The sequence below is a fragment of the Myxine glutinosa genome, chromosome 1 (genome assembly GCF_964187855.1).
Source record: "Myxine glutinosa chromosome 1, kmMyxGlut1.1, whole genome shotgun sequence".
Lineage (NCBI taxonomy): Eukaryota > Metazoa > Chordata > Myxini > Myxiniformes > Myxinidae > Myxine > Myxine glutinosa.
The window spans coordinates 18,351,588-18,367,110 of NC_136261.1; the positions used below are offsets into that span (position 1 = coordinate 18,351,588).

Below are 15,523 nucleotides of genomic sequence, written 5' to 3' on the forward strand. Positions count from 1 at the left end.
AGGTCCATTGCGGTTGCCCAGTTTGGGTCATGTGGGTCGTGTAAAAGTGGCCACAACTGCCAGCTAGGTCCACGGCACCCAACAAATTCCCAGGCCTATTTTCCACATTACACTGCTCGTGGGGCCGCATAATTAAATGTGGTGCAGTCGACAGCAGTTTGAACCCCACCTCAACTACCCTGCAACCAGCTTAAACCACCAAACAAAGCCGCCAGGACAAGTGAAATTCACCCCAAGACAAGGTATCTACAATGATGAATGTCAGTGTGTATGTGTGTGTGTCTCCTCCATAAGTCCAAACCCATGAAAACTAGCAGCCCAAAACCTTGCATGCATACAAAGGGAACTCCTGGGGAGCGCATGGATGAAAACTGGGTGTTTGGGTAAATTTAAACACCCATTTTGAAGATAATTAATAGGTTGTTCATCATGAAAAAAAAAAGCCCGCTTTCCCCTCACAGGTTTCTTAAGCCGCCATTTTGTTTCGGCCTGCTCAAAAATGGCTTGCTTTGGGACCATGATGACCTCCGACAGACTAATTAAAGTACAGTAAAACCCCAACATTCGGGGTTCCAACATTTGCAGAATCCACGTATTTGCGGTTCATAAAATGCGACCTGTTTCTACATTCACATCCACATGCTTCGCGTATTCGCAGTTTTTCACGGGCGCAAAAAATATTTTTTATCGGGAACCGCGAGTGATTTATTTAATGATATAATAACTCTTGTTTGATTTTTAAGTCTTATGATTCCTTTAGTATGATTCTACATGCTGCCCTGTCCTTTTCAAAATGCAACCATTAAAAATTGTCTAAAATACCATGATACTGTTTAAAATACCTTTAATCAATGTAATATACTGTACTGTTTTATTGATAAGGCCAAGGCTGCTAGGTGTGCACAGTCGATCCCTCCGAGTGGGAAAGGCATATGGTCATTCACAACATTACGGAACCAAACCGCAAACATAGATGAGGAACATAGCATTACATTACAGTCCGCACACAGTTAAAGTGTGCTCCCCAAAGCGTGTCTTGAACCCTGAAGTAGTTGCCGTTTCAACTGCTTGGAGTTTAAGGTTGAAGTAAGATAAGGTATTCTGTATTTTCTTGCGGAGATAGACATTGAGTTTAAATCGCATAATTTTAAACGTCTTTGGTATCACAGTCCTTGTGTTAGAATCCAGCCTCGTTGATCAGCACAAGATATCCATGGTGTAAATCCGCCCCCCCCCCCACCCTTCCTCGCTCTCCTCCTCTCTCTTTCTCTTGCTCCCATCCCCCTCCTCACACGTCCTCCCTCTTGGAGTATATAGAAACGTGCAGTGATGTGTCACTCTCCCACCCTTCCTCGCTCCCCCTCTCTCATCCTAGCCCCCCCCCTATTCCTCACCCCTCCCTCCTCTATTTCTCTCTCGCTCTTCACTCCCCCTATGCCTCCCAACCCCTTCCCTCCCCCTCTCTCTTTTCCCTCACTCCCACCCCACCTCCCTCCCGGAGTGTATAGCGATGTGTGGTGAGGCATCGCTCTCACCTCCTCTCTCCCCTACCTTTCCTAGTTCCCCCTTCCTCATCCTCTCTCCTCTCTCTCCCATCCACCTCCTCACACACCCCTTCCACTCCTCTATCCCACCTCCTCTCTTTCTCTCTCACCTCCTCTCTCTCCTCTTCCCTCTCTCTTTCTCTTGCTTCCACCCTCTCCTCACACCTCTCCCTCCCGAGTGTATAGCGACATGTGGTGAGGCGTCACTCTCACCCCTTCGTCACTCTTCCCTCCTCCTCTTCCTCGCCACCAGCCCACCCCCCCCTACTCGCACCCCTCCTCCTGGAGTGTATTGAGACTTGTGGTGAGGCATCGCTCTCCCTCCCTTCCTTGCTCTTCCCTCTTTCTCTCTTTCTTTCTCTCCCTCCTCTCTGTCTCCTTCTCCCCTCTCTCTCCTTCTCTCTTCTCTCCCCTCCTCTCCTCTCCTCTCTCCCCCTCCCTCTCTCTCACTCCCATTCCATCCTTGCTCCCTCTCCCTCCCAGAGTGTATGGCGAAGTGTAGTGTGGGCATTACTCTCCCGCCCCCTTCCCTCACTCTTCCTCCCCACTTCCTCACTATCCCTCCCTTCTCCTTCTCCTTCTCCCATTCTCTCCTTCTCTCCTTCTCTCCCCCTCTCTCTCTCTCCCTCCCTCCACTCTTTCTCTTTCTCCCATCCCCCTCCTCAACCCCCCCCTCTGAGTGTATCATGATGTTTAGTGAGGTGTTGCCCTCTCCTCCCTCCCTCATCCTCCTCTCCTCCCTCCCTCGTTCCCCTCTCCTCACTCTCCCACCGCTACTCACTCTCCCACCCCTCCTCACTCTCCCACCCCTCCTCACTCTCTCCCCACACTGTCTCCTCCCCCCCTCTCTCTTTTCCTCTCCCCTTTCTGCCTCATCTCTTTCTCTCTCCCAACCCTGTCTCTCCCACCCTCTCCCTCTCCTCCACTTTCTCTCTCTGCCCTCTCTGAGTATTCCAGTCAGATAAGCGACGGGTGGTATTTGCTCGTATTTAATAAGAGCAAATGGCAAGGGGGAAGGAAACAAGAATGAAGCAATGCACAAAAATAAATGATGCAGCCAATAATAAAATAACCCCTTAACCTTTACCGATATGAAACCAAGATGCCAATAAATGAACGGGATTTCCTTAATTATTTATCTTAAAGGCCTTTCAGACACACCACAGGAGATAGACATAGGGAATTCACAAGACAATGAAGTTACACGGGCAAACCCGAGACAGAGCCTGGCAAGCTGTTCCAGCCCTAGCGGTGGCCTGGATGATTGTCCGGTGCCGCTATCTGAGGAGAAAGAGGAAGACTAGGCCGTTTGGTGAGGCGTGACGTAGCTGTTTTCTCCAGCAGACTTTGGCGCAGCGACCAGTGCCAGGGACAAGACAAACTCTTCTTCTTTCTCCCGGTGCACGTGCCTTTTATTACTTTGGGCAAGTGCGTCTTTGATGAGGCCTGCACAACTCCTCTCTCATTTGCCATTTGTTGATCGGCCTGGTGGGCAGGGTGACGTGACCGCAATGGCAGCACCTCATGCTCTCTGAAGCACTACAAGGCCAAGCAAGCATTTTCAAGAGAAACATTTAGATAGATAACATGCATTGGCGTAGTTTGACTTCCCTATTTCGTGGGGCAGCGGCTTAATTGTCTCCAGACGCACAGCGTAGCGAAAGGGGGACTATGGCTTTCCCCTCCGTCCATGTGTCCGTGCGTGCGTGCGTGCATAAGCGAAGGACCGCATTCGAATTTGGTGTGTGGGTGCAACCCACGTCAAAATCCAAGATGGCCGCCGCCATGTATGTCTGATGCCATGTATGTCTGAACCTTGTGAGATGAATATCTTGAAAAATAAGCGAAGTACCAACTTCTAATCTGGTGTGTGGGTGTATCTAGGCATAAGGAAGAACGCTATTGAAAATTGGGTCGCCACGTCAAAATCCAAGATGGCCGCCTCCATGTATGTCTGAACCTTGTGAGATGAATATCTTGAAAAATAAGCGAAGTACCAACTTCTAATTTGGTGTGTGGGTGTATCTCGGCATAAGGAAGAACGCTATTGAAAATTGGGTCGCCACGTCAAAATCCAAGATGGCCGCCACCATATATATATCTGAACCTTGTGAGCGGAATATCTTGAAAAATAAGCGAAGTACCAACTTCTAATCTGGTGTGTGGGTGTATCTAGGCATAAGGAAGAAAGCTATTGAAAATTGGGTCGCCACGTCAAAATCCAAAATGGCCGCCTCCATGTATGTCTGAACCTTGTGAGCGAAATATCATATCATAGCATGTTTTCTGCGTCTTCCACTTTGTCAACTCACATCACTTCCCCGACGGCGGACCTAGGCGTAACGCTTGTATTAACAAGCATCAGGCATTATGCCTAGGTCCCCGTCGGGGAAGTGATGCGAGTTGACAAAGTGGAAGACGCAGAAAACATGCTATGATATGATATTTCGCTCAAGGTTCAGACATACATGGAGGCGGACATCTTGGATTTTGACGTGGCGACCCAATTTTCAATAGCCTTCTTCCTTATGCCGAGATACACCCACACACCAGATTAGAAGTTGGTACTTCGCTTATTTTTCAAGATATTCCGCTCACAAGATTCAGACATACATGGCGGTGGCCATCTTGGATTTTGACGTGGGTTGCACCCACACACCAAATTCAAATGCGGCCCTTCGCTTACGCACGCACGCACGTACGCACGCACGAACGGATGCACAGACGGACGCACGGACACACGGACGGAGGGACGGAGGGGAAAACCATAGTCCTCCTTTCGCTCCGCGGTGCGACGGGGGACAATAATGGGTCTGACTTCCAAAATTACCGTTTGTTAGTGTAGTTAAAGGGAACATAAAATCACAAATACAGTTTGTGTTCATTATTTAATGACCCTTGTTTTTTGTTTTTGCCTAATTTTTAGCCTGTTCCTTGCACAGCATGTGTGTATGTGTGTGTATGTGTTTGTATGTGTGTGTGTATGTGTGTGTGCGTGTACGTGTGTGTATGTGTGTGTGCGTGTGCGTGTGTGTGTGTGTCCGGGCCATAACCTTTTTTGCCGTTTGAGTTTGGTCATCAAATTTTCAATGGAGCTTTATTATAAGAATATGGAGAAGGCAAATTAATCATTTTGGTCAGAAGGTCAAAGGGAATTTTATGCATCACATGAAATTGTCAATTTTCATCTGATCGACCTGAAATTTAAAGGATTTGCATATTGAGTCACATAATTGATTCACCAATCGAAAGCTAGAAACGGATTATTTTTTAGATCTAAAGATGAAAGGTTAACACTGCATACAACCATCCATTTTCATTTTGTATTTTTTTTAAACCTTTCATTATTTTGAGCAGGCGGAAGAAGAAGAAGAGGACAACATCTGAATACAAACGGATACGGACGGTCTTTGCATTTTCAGATGCTTTCTAGTTTGACATGTTTACCAGCTACCAACAATATTAATATTAGCATAACAACAAATTCTTGAATAAAAAAAGAAATCGAGTACTTTATGAATCATGTATCCCTGGTGATACACATACATAAACATTGTCTTAATATAAATACTGTTCTTCCCTTAATGACTAAAGTAGTTACAATCGTTTTTCCCTTCAGTTTGTGTAAATGTCCCCAATGGCCTTTGGAATCAGCTTCACAGTTAAATCGCCTCCTATGTGAAGAAGAGTCGGTGAAGAGGATCTTTCTTTACCCGTGGTTGAGCACAAACGGTTTCTAATCCGTCTCATTGCAGAAAAGCGTTCAGAAATGGCCTCATTTGTGAAATCCTTCATTTATGAAAAATCACAAATTTCAATCGGGTTGATAATTCTAGGTACAGACATTATGGAAGGTTCACAGTAAAGCGCGGCGTTACGCGCGCTGCTTGTGAGCAAGGAGGAAGCGGACAAGCGGTAACATATAAACGTCTTTATTGTTAGACTACACTGTAACACTGTACTGTCCCGGGCTGGGCGCCCGGTGTATATCATGAGGCCACGCCTACCCCTGGTGCGTGGCCACCGCCCACTTGGTGCGCGGAATGATGTCACCACGCCAGTGGGCTTTTGTGTCCGCCACACGCGCCCCCCCAGAATTCCCGCGCACCTGGAGGGCCAGTTTGCGGGGCAGACGAATGACCCGGCCGAAGCGCCCCCTGGCGATCGGCGGCGTCCGGGGTGCAGGGATGCCAGGTGGGATGCCCCTGGCTGCCCCTGGGATGGGTGCAGGACCGGGGGGCGGCGTGGCGGCGGGGCTGGGCGGTGCCGGGGGTCCGCCCGCAGGAGGGCGGCCCCGACGTGGGGGTCGGGCCACTGGCGGTGGATGGTCCACATCGAGGTGGGCCGGCTTGAGGCGGTCTACCGAAACGCGGTCAGGAGTACCGCCGATGTCCAGGGTGAAGTGCTTCGCCCCGGTCTCCAGCACGCGGAAAGGCCCGTCGTACGGGGGCCGCAGTGGTGTCCGATGGGCATCGTGGCGGACGAAGACGTACTCCGCCGTGCGAAGCTCCGGGGCGACGTGCGTCGGTGGGTGCCCGTGGCATGCCGTTGGCACCGGGGCGAACCTCTGGGCGGTCTCTTGCAGAGCGGAGCGCTGCTGTGCCGCGGACCATGGTGCCGTGGAGTCGGGGAGGAACTCGCCCGGCACCCGCAGCGGTTGCCCGAAGACCAATTCCGCCGCGGATGCGCGCAGGTCCTCCTTGGGCGCCGTCCGGAGGCCCAGCAGGACCCAGGGGAGCCTGTCGACCCAGCCGCCGTCACGGAGGGTGGCCCGGAGCGCGGCCTTCAATGAGCGGTGAAATCGCTCACACAGGCCGTTAGCCTGGGGGTGGTAGGCCGTGGTTCGGTGCAGCCGGACCCCGAGCCCCTGCGCAACCGCCCCCCAGAGCTCCGAGGTGAACTGGGGGCCGCGGTCGGATGAGATGTCTGAGGGGGCGCCGAACCGGGCGACCCAGGTGGCGATGAAAGCCTGCGCGACATCGGCCGCCGTTGTCGACGCCAAGGGCACGGCCTCCGGCCACCGGGTGGTGCGGTCCACCATGGTGAGGACGTAGGTGAAACCCCGCGAGGGGGGCAGAGGTCCCACCAGGTCCACGTGGACGTGGTCAAACCGGCGTTCCGGCACCGTGAACGGGGCCAACGGGGCCTGGGTGTGCCGGTGCACCTTGGCGCGCTGGCACGCGAGGCACGTCCTGGCCCAGCCGCGGACGGCCTTCCGGAGGCCATGCCAGACGAACTTGTCGGCGATCAGCCTTTGGGAGGCCCTCGCGCCCGGGTGGGACAGGCCGTGGATGGTGTCAAACACCTGGCGCTGCCAGCCCGCGGGCACGATGGGGCGAGGACGCCCGAGGGAGACGTCGCACAAGAGGGCCGCGCCCGCGCCGTCAAACGGCACCTCGGTCACGCGGAGGCCCGTGACGGCGGTCCGCAAGGCCTGGACGTCGGGGTCAGCGGCCTGGTCCGCTGCCATCCGGGCATAGTCGATGCCGAGGTGGACTGCGTGGGCGACGGCCCGGGAAAGGCAATCCGCCACCGGGTTGTCCTTCCCCGCGACGTGCTGGATGTCCGTCGTGTACTCGGACACGGCCGAGAGGTGACGCTGCTGCCGGGCCGACCACGGCTCGGTGACTTTGCCCATCGCAAAGATCAGCGGCTTGTGGTCGACGAAGGCAGTGAACGCCCGGCCCTCGAGCAGATGGCGGAAGTGCCTGACCGCCAAGTGAAGTCCGAGCAACTCGCGGTCGAAGGTACTGTAACGGCGTTCGGGCGGGCGAAGCTGCCGGCTAAAGAACGCCAGCGGTTGCCAAGCTCCACGCACCCATTGCTCATGCACTGCGCCCACCGCGTAGTCCGAGGCATCGGTGGTGAGGGCGATCGGTGCATCGGGCGCCGGGTGCGCGAGCATGGTGGCGTTAGCCAAGGCGAGCTTCGCGCCCGTGAACGCCGTGTCCATCTGCTCGGTCCAGGTAACGTCGCCTTTGCCCGGCTTACCTCGGAGAGCTTCGTGCAGGGGGCGCAGGAGCTGGGCGATACGGGGCAGGAACCGATGGTAAAAGTTCACCATGCCCAGGAACTCCTGCAGCCCTCTGATCGTGCGGGGGCGCGGAAACCCCTTCACCGCCTCCACCTTGGCCGGTAGGGGGACGGCTCCGTGCCTGGTGACACGGTGCCCCAGAAAATCGATTGTGGCGGCGCCGAACCGGCACTTTGCGGGGTTCACAATCAGGCCATGCTGGCCCAGGCGTTCGAAGAGCGTGCGGAGGTGGCGTAGGTGCTCTTCGCGGGACGCGCTGGCGACGAGGATATCGTCCAGGTAAACGTAGACAAAATCCAAGTCGCGCAGGACGCTGTCCATCAGTCGCTGGAACGCCTGAGCCGCATTCTTCAGACCGAAGGGCATGCGCAAGAACTCGAAGAGTCCGAATGGCGTGATGACCGCCGTCTTCGGGACGTCCTCCGGCCTGACGGGGACCTGATGGTAGCCGCGTATGAGGTCCACCTTCGAGAAGAAGGACCTGCCCGCCAAACGGGCGGAAAAGTCCTGAATGTGGGGGACGGGGTAGCGGTCGGGAGTCGTGGCGTCATTGAGACGGCGATAGTCCCCGCACGGTCGCCATCCCCCGCCGGGCTTCGGCACGATGTGCAGCGGCGACGCCCAAGCGCTCTCTGAGCGCCGAACGATGCCGAGTCGCTCCAGGGTAGCGAACTCCGCTTTTGCCACCGCCAGCTTCGTCGGCTCTAGGCGGCGTGCCCGGGCATAGACCGGTGGCCCGACGGTGGGGATGTGATGGGCCACCCCGTGCTTGACGGCCCCCGCCGAGAAGGTGGGCCGCGTGAGGGCCGGGAAGCCGGCGAGGAGGCGGGTGAATGCGTCCGCTGCCGGAAGCGTACAGACCAACGTGGCCGGAACCGAATCGTTCGGCAAGCCGCTTGGCAAGCCGCTCGTTGAGCTGGGCAACGCACAAGCGAGCGAGCTGAACGTCTCGGCCTGGACAAGCCGTCTGCGCTTGACGTCGACCAGGAGCCCATTAGCGCACAGGAAGTCCGCGCCAAGCAGTGCCATGGGCACGTCGGCGGTGACGAACGTCCATCGGAAAACCTGCCCTCCAAACCGCAGAGAGAGGCAGCGTTTTCCGTACGTACGGATGGGCGTCCCGTTCGCGGCAAGCAGCGCGGGGCCCCCACCCGCGGCGTGCTTGTCTGACGTGCCGGCGGGAATGACACTCACCTGCGCTCCCGTGTCACACAGGTAACGGCGCCTGGAGAAGGTGTCCGTTATGAACAGCAGGCTGTTCGAATGGCCGGCGCTCATCGCCACTATTGAGCGCCGGCCCGGGCGTTTCCCGACCCGTTGAAGGAGCACGGCGGATGACACCGCCGAGCTTCGTGGCCGAACTTGGCGTGGAACCAGCACCAGGTGGTGGAGCTGGAGGAGCGCGGCTGGCTCCGCCAGGCTGGTGGAGTTGGCGGGTTTCCCCGCGGTGGCGGTTTTCGCCGCGGCGGTGGGCGGGGCGTGGCGGCGTTCACGAGGTGCGTATCAGCATGCTGCTGAACATCAGCGTGCTGTAGAAGCTGATGCTGTGGAACATGCTGCTGAACATCAGCGTCGAGGGCCGTGACGGCCACGCCGACGCTCGCCCGCATGTCCGAAGCGGCGAAGTACCTGTCCGCCTCGGCCGCCAATGCTCGGGGTTCCGTTAGCTCGGTCCCGGCCAACGCGAGGCGGACCTGCGCTGGAAGTTGGCGCCGGAAAAGCGCCCAGAATAGCGAACCGGGGGCTTCGTCGCCCAACAGTGACAGCATATGGTCCATTCGGACCGACGGGCGCGTCTCACCGAGCTCGGGGAGATCCAGGAGGCGGTCGGCCCGTGCGTCGTCCGTAAGGCCGAACGTGGCTAGGAGTAGCCGCTTGAGTGCCTCGTACTTGTGGCCGTTCGGTGGGTGGCGAAGGACGGACACAACTCGAGCGGCCGTGCCGGGCCCGAGGGAGGCGACGACGTGGCAATAGCGCGTGTCATCGCCGGTGAGGCGCCGAAGCTGAAATTGGGCTTCGGCCTGGACGAACCAGACTTCGGCCTGAGCCTCCCAAAATTCCGGAAGTTTGACGAAGTCGGCCATGGCGATGGCGTCGCGTGTGGAAGGATCGCTCCAGCAGATCCAACGTCGAGGGTCACCAGTAAAGCGCGGCGTTACGCGCGCTGCTTGTGAGCAAGGAGGAAGCGGACAAGCGGTAACATATAAACGTCTTTATTGTTAGACTACACTGTAACACTGTACTGTCCCGGGCTGGGCGCCCGGTGTATATCATGAGGCCACGCCTACCCCTGGTGCGTGGCCACCGCCCACTTGGTGCGCGGAATGATGTCACCACGCCAGTGGGCTTTTGTGTCCGCCACAACAGTGCCTTTATAAACGTAATAACGGCGCATATCCGATATTACATTTAATTACTTTATGCCAATCTAAAATCCGTACAAAGAAATAGCTAGAGTTTCACGAAGCATAAGTATTGGAACAGAGGACTGACAGATGTTTCTTATTGCTCAGGTGTTTCTTGTTGTATTGGTTGTTCATACATAAAAGAGCGGTAAATGTCTAGTCGCGGTTTTATCATTTGCTCTTGCCTTCGGAGTCAGTAGAAATAAACAATCATGAAGACCAGAGAACTGTTTATGAACGAAGAGCAAGCAATTTGGAAGATGAAAGAACAGAATAATTCAATTAGAACCAAAGCACAAAAACTGGGCATCACAAATACAACAATTTGAAATACTGTATCTTTAAAAATAAATAAATCACTAATGTACTTAACAATAGACAACGGCCAGGTCGGCCAAGGAAAACAACTGCAGTTGATGACAGAAAAATCAGAGCTGTGAAGAAAAACCCTGAAACAAACTGTCAGTGACATCACCAACAACCTCCAAAGTAAAGGGGTAAAGGTATCACGATCTCTGGTTCACAGATGACTTCGACAGCAGAATTACAAAGGCTACACCGCAAGATGCAAACTTCTCATCATCACCAAAAATAGAAGGGCCAGATTAGATTTTGCCAACAAGTACAGAGGTGAGCAAGTAGAGTTCTGGAACAAAGTTTTATGGATGGATGAGATCAAATTGATGGAAAGGCAAAAGTGTGGAAAATGGAAGGAACGGCATGTGGGAGTGTGGAGAAAGTGGCATGGCCAAACCCAAAAATCAATGAAGACGAGGTGCACGCAGCAAACTGGCAGCGAGAATGACGTCAGCAAGACGCCCGCCTGGGCCAATGAGCGCACTGTGAGGGGGTCAAATAGGGTGGCGCATTAACTTTGCCCCCGGCCACCACACCTGGAATAGGCGGAGCATGAATTTCAACCCCTGCGTAGCCCCTCCCCTCTCCAGACAGATATAAGGTGGTACTCAGACAGCAATGAGTCATTCTGGTCTGGGTTCAACAAGTCTGGTCTGGGTTCAATGAGCCGGTCTATGGTCTGGAGTCTAGGTCTGAACAACAATTCACAAGCTGGCAGAGAGCAGAGTTCTGGATGAGTGGTGGACAAGCTAACGAGGGAGTCACATCCGAACGAAAGCCGGGAGCATTGGATCAGCAATTACCCAGTCCCTAACTCCAAGAGCTCAACCAGTATTTCTCCCCTTTACCCATTTTAGTCATTTCTATACAGTACAAACAAGGGTTGCCCAAAATGCTTTGCAACACTTTCTATACTTCAGTCAAAATCAACAGGAATGTCTGCTACTTATTCTGTGGTTAATTTTGAATGTCCCACTTAATACTGCAGCACCGCGAAATAATACGTTTTCCAGCAGATGCGCAGGGGTCGTCAAAATGGTGCTGTGTGGTGATGAGCATTTTAAACAACGGCCTGTTATTGAATTAATTGTGGCGGAGAAGGTATCAGTAACGAACATTTACAGGCGGTTAAAAATGTATACGGAGTCAATGCTGTTGATAAAAGCATTGTTAGTTGTTGGGCTTCACGAATTGCGACTTCTGAAAAAGGACAAGCGGAGCTCAGTGACGCGCCTTGCTCTGGCCGCCCAACAACAGTAGTCACTCCGGCATTGCTTCAATGTGCTGATGAACTCATTCAAATGGACCGACGGATTACAACCAGAAGGTTTGCCACTGAGCTCCCAGTATCCAAGGGAAGTGTGAACAGCATTATTAATGTTTTTGGGATATTCAAAAGTGTGTGCACGTTGGGTTCCACGAAGCCTAACCGACTATCACAAAACTTTGCGGAAAGAGGTGTGTTCAGATTTGCTCTCCCGTTACGAGGCTGATGGTGAAAGCTTTTTGTCACGGATCGTCACTGGGGATGAAACATACATCCATCACTTTGAACCGGAGACCAAAAGACAGTCAATGGAATAGCATCATGCAAATTCTCCTCGGCAGAAGAAGTTTAAGGTTACCCCTTCATGGCCACTGTTTTTTTGGGATGCAGAAGGGGTGATTTTGGTAGACATGCTGCCACGTGGTCAAACCATTAAATCAGATCTGTACATTCAAACTCTTAAAAAATTGCAAAAGCGTTTTAGGAGAGTTCGACCTCACAAAGATGTTGCTGAAATCCTCCTTCAACACAACGCACGACCACACACAAGTTTGAAAACACAAGAATCAATCACAAAACTCGGATGGACTGTTCTTCCCCACCCACCCTACAGCCCAGATCTTGCTCCCTCAGATTTCTACCTCTTTAGAGCCCTCAAATATGCCATCCGTGGGAAAAGGTTTGGGAGTGATGACAAGGTTTTTGAAGAAGTGAAGAAGTGGCTGCGAGTGCAGGATTCAGACTGGTACAAGAAGGGGATACATGCTCTTGTTTCTCAAGGCTGTTGATTGATAACACCCCGAAGGTGCAAGGCTGTTGAAGTTGAGAGATTATGTAGAAAAATGAGGAGTGTAATATATACATCTAGTTATCCTATGAGTATGTTCAAAGAATTCTATAATAAAGTACTAGCAATAAAAAAATTGTGATGCAAAACTTTTTGGGCAACCCTCGTATATGTGTGTTTGTACTGTATACAGTGTGGTCCAAAATGAAGTGCAACTTTTCAAACAGCTGTGATCATTTCACTAATGTGGCCCTTTTCATTTTATATTTTTCCTTTATTGTTTTCAGGTTGTCAAAAGAACAAGGTTTAAAGTTTTTTCAGTATAGGTTTTCATTATGTCGAACAATTTCTCTGTGCCCCAACAGACACTCATTTTTGAGACTATTTTTTTGAGACAAAGTCATATATGCTTCGACACAAAGGCAGTTTCATATGGTCTATCCAAATGCAAGAATTCCACAATACAGAAGCATCAAACGTTTGTAGGGGGTAGGCAGTGATTACCTTAGTCCAGATAGAATTGCATAGGTAGTGTGCTCTGACTGTCGTGAAGAAGAAGAAACCCCATGTACATAAGTCAGGCCGTATGTCGTGTAAGCGTGTATCTTCGTTCCCATCATGAGGGGTGGGGTTATATTAATTAGTTAGGGTTTAATGGTAAATCCCCTGTATGTAATGGCCTCTGTTATTTTTCCTCTGCTCCTTATAACACACGCAGCACACACACACAAGAAAGAACTCGCGCATTTATGACACAAAATAAAAACCAACCGGAAGCAGGACATTGAGCACTACCACTGATAACACCAACCTGGTGAGCACACAGGCACATGAGGTCCGTGAGGCCACGCCCCAAAGAGCAGTGATTGATCTGGAATTTGGTTCAAGCAAGGGCTGCTAAGGTGGGACTATGGGATTGGTGGAGCAGGCACAGATGACGTCAGAGCCTTGAGTATAAAAGAACGATATGCCTGACATTTGCTCTCTTCTTCTTCTCTCGAGTCCTGGCTTTGACAACGAACGGTCGTGTCCCGACATCTCTCTCTTGGGTCCAGACTTTGATAGAGAATGGTCGAGGCTCTTGACTTCCTCGCATCTTCTGGCTTTGGTGTTGGTGAATGAGATTGTGAGGACACGCGTGGCTGAAGCGACTGAGCGGGCATGGCCTGTTCGCTTCGTGCACGGAGCCAGGAGTGAGCGGACCGCACAGCGAGGCCTAGTTTCCATCCACAGGCAGTGCAGCCTGCGGTTTCCCGCACAAGGATGTATAGGCCTGTGATGAACCGGGACGATTCCTGACGAGGTTCCAGAGCAGCTCAGAGCTAAGTGCCCATCAAAATAACGCATTTATTTTCGTTTTATATTTCCCTTTGTCTGTATTTGGGTCTGAGTGGGGACATCCCGTTTAGGGATTATAGTTTTTAAAATCATGCATTCTTTGTTACAGGCATTTTCTTTACTAAAGCTGGTATTTGTGTACAGTAAATTCCATGTCAGTTTGAGTTAATTGTTGCAAGTGCGAAGACGTCAGGTGGAAGCCATCCAGGTAAATTCATCATCCTCCTTTCCCTCGCGTGTAAAGCATACCGTCATCATTGGATTGAATGCCTTGGAGTTAAAGCTCGTTTGGTCATCCGTGTCGCCATGCGGTGTTCACTACAGGGTAGTCACATGACAATATTGTTGAAAGCTTTAGACACTGGAAGTGTGACAGCGGTTGAAAACCTACAGTGAGAACACTCAAAAAGATCGAGGCTGGAAGAAAATTATGCATGACGATCCGAAACTGCATCCGTATAAGATACAGTTATTGCGGCACCAGACCAAAATAAATAAGAGGGAGAGGTTCTTGATAGACGGACAACCCATGATGGCCTTCCTCTTCCCCGGATCTGTCTCTTCCCTGGATCTGAACCTTCCCCAGATCTATGTGGGTCCTTCAAAGCTAAAGTCGACGAAAACAACCCGCACACACACTGCACGAGTTGAAAAATAACATCAGACTGGAAATGAGACGCATAACAGGTCCAGTTCTCAGCCAAGTCATCAACAACTTCAGCATCTGTTTGGCAGCTGCCATCCAGAGGTGCGGTGCTCAGATTGAGCACGTCATCACCGACTAATGGTATATCACTCCTTATTGCTTATTGAAACATTGTTTCGCTGTAACCCAAAAAAAATAATTAACTTCTGCTGTGCATCATTCGGCAAAAAAAACAAAAACGAAATCGACCAATAGTAAATATATATTGTTGTTAAATAAATAAAAAGTTGCGCATCATTTTGGACCACCCGCTCATCGCTCATAATACACCAACTTCAAACGTGGTATACACTGAGAACGGAACAGCATAATCCACCCCACAAGTTCCTACCTATTCCAATCATCATCATACCCCTTCCAAGCCCACTTGAGTATGACCCACAAAGTCATATTTAACTGATGGAATTACACATGCAAATGATCCACAATGATGGACAAGACTTGTATCTTAATGTCTGTTTTACAGTTAAAACACCAAACTGTGCTTTTGCAGGTACCCAGCCAAATGCCACTTCATTTGTTGAACAATGTCCGATGTGATCACTAAACCTCTCAAGGCTTTTGGCTTGCAGAATGTAAAGCATGCGAGCTTTGTTTAACTCTTAGATGCAGGCGTCGAAAATCCTACATACCGGTAAACGAAGACATTGGGCCTCGGAGGCCCAACGGATGTATTCGTGTTTTTTTAATTGTTTTTTTAAAATAGATTTATTTTTCTTTCCTATCCTTTTTCAATACAAGTCGATGCTCATGGATGTGTATTTGCTCAGAAAATGTGAATCATTGATCCTATTAGTTGGAAGAATCCCATACAAGTAATGAATCTTCTTCTTTTATCTTCTTTACAAGTAATTTTTTTGTTCTTGGTTTTTCAACTTTTTTTCTCTTAAAAGTTGAGGCTCATGGAGGAGTATTTGCTCAAAAAATATGATTCACTAATCCTTTTATTTAGAATGTATATGTCCACAATTGTTAAAAATCCTACACCTATGCAGCTATTGGGCCTCGGAGGCCCCACGAATGTATTCCTGTAAAGTTTTTTAATTTTCATATTTTTGTCACTGAATTATTTGTAACCAAGTATA

General features: G+C 51.2%; 1 protein-coding gene and 1 pseudogene across 5 annotated transcripts in view; both read right to left on the bottom strand.

Annotated features, from left to right (window-relative positions):
* The window catches only part of LOC137421541 (nuclear factor 1 A-type), a 209,177-nt gene that overhangs the window by 48,652 nt on the left and 145,002 nt on the right, over nucleotides 1-15,523 (bottom strand). The gene's annotated exons all lie outside the window — the stretch shown is intronic.
* The window catches only part of LOC144894166 (cold-inducible RNA-binding protein A pseudogene), a 123,664-nt pseudogene continuing 122,401 nt past the window's right edge, over nucleotides 14,261-15,523 (bottom strand). Inside the window, exon 2 of the transcript XR_013624875.1 lies at nucleotides 14,261-14,273. The product of XR_013624875.1 is annotated as a cold-inducible RNA-binding protein A pseudogene (transcript). The remainder of the gene's footprint in view (nucleotides 14,274-15,523) is intronic.